Below are 365 nucleotides of genomic sequence, written 5' to 3'. Positions count from 1 at the left end.
CTCGCCTAAGTTTGAAAAAATCCTACCGAGTGGAGAGAAAACCTCCCACTCGGGGGCTTAGCTGCAGCCCAGTACTCGCTTAAGTTTGAAAAAATCCTACCGAGTGGAGAGCAAACCTCCCACTCGGGGGCTTAGCTGCAGCCCAGTGCTCGCCTAAGTTTGAAAAAATCCTATCGAGTGGAGAGCAAACCTCCCACTCGGGGGCTTAGCTGCAGCCCAGTGCTCGCCTAAGTTTGAAAAAATCCTACCGAGTGGAGAGCAAACCTCCCACTCGGGGGCTTAGCTGCAGCCCAGTGCTCGCCTAAGTACGGAACACATCCCAATCCGCAAGGACGACGAGGTGTGAATCGACTGCTACCTTCTCC

This window comes from Triticum dicoccoides, chromosome 7A (assembly GCF_002162155.2).
Source record: "Triticum dicoccoides isolate Atlit2015 ecotype Zavitan chromosome 7A, WEW_v2.0, whole genome shotgun sequence".
NCBI classification, from domain to species: Eukaryota; Viridiplantae; Streptophyta; class Magnoliopsida; order Poales; family Poaceae; genus Triticum; species Triticum dicoccoides.
Note: the sequence above shows the minus strand (reverse complement) of the source record.